The sequence below is a fragment of the Corylus avellana genome, chromosome ca5 (genome assembly GCF_901000735.1).
Source record: "Corylus avellana chromosome ca5, CavTom2PMs-1.0".
Taxonomy (NCBI): Eukaryota; Viridiplantae; Streptophyta; class Magnoliopsida; order Fagales; family Betulaceae; genus Corylus; species Corylus avellana.
Window position 1 is genome coordinate 21,444,914 of NC_081545.1, and position 1,172 is coordinate 21,446,085.

Consider the following 1,172-nt stretch of genomic DNA (forward strand, 5'->3'; position numbering starts at 1 on the left):
ACCACCTCTAGGATCTCACTCAATAGATGCTCTAACCAAGAGGCCTCCTCAACAACTATAGGTTCAAAAGCAAGACCATCCAACTTGGGCCGCCTGCTGAACGGCTTTGAAAAAGGGCTCCCATAGAACTGAACCATATGTTCCCTGATAACAGGTTGGTTCGAAGAAACTAAGCTGTTTACTAACTGCGATTCAATGGAGTTGTGCCTCCTATTCAAATTGGCTACTTGACAAAGGAACTTTGTACATTTATCACCCTATTTTAGCCAAAGAACTTTTAACTTTTGTCTCCAACTAATCTCCTCCAACAAGGTAGCTTTATCCAACTCACTGATAGCCAAGCTTTTCCTCAACTTCTCTTTGGCAACTAATGCTCTCACTTCCTCCATTCTATCAAGGGTGCACAACTCTTCCAAAAGAGCTTTTTTATGGATCTCCATATTACCAAACACCTACTCATTTCAAATTTTTAAATCAGCTTTCGAGGCCTTACGCTTTTGAGCCAAGATGAAGCTAGGAGAGTGACGACCACAACTGCCTCACCCTATCCACAAAACCTTTAACCTTTAACCACATATTTTCAAATTTAAAAGATCTTTTACCCCTCTAAATTCCTCCACAATTAAGAAGAATGGGGAAATGATCTGACCATAGCCTATGTAGCCTCTTTAAGAATAGATTGAAATACTTAGCTTCCCATTCCGGAGAAACAAGAAATGTATCAATTCTTGACCAAGATGGGGGAATCCCAATTATTAGACCATGTAACCCCTTATAAGGAGAAGATCCATGAGACTCTGCTAAAAAATGAACTTAGTGAACTCCAACATAGCAGGAGAATACCGTGCTTCCCTCAATCTATCATATCACTAAGAAAAAAGGTGATGTTGAATCTATCTATCAATCTTCCCTAGTGATTAGTTTTCCTGATTTCCTTTTATGTTCTCTTCTTCTTTTTCTTCCTTTTAGTCGCTCTCTTGTATACTCCCTGTGTACTAGGGTTGCGCCCCTCTGCGCTTTGATAACGCATATTTACTTATCAAAAAAAAAAAGAAAAAAAAAGGTGATGTTAAAATCACCTCCAAGGCACCATAGCATATCCCACCAACTAATCAGACCACAACTCCTCCCATAAAGATCGCCCAACGCTTGCTGAATTAGGTCCATAAACC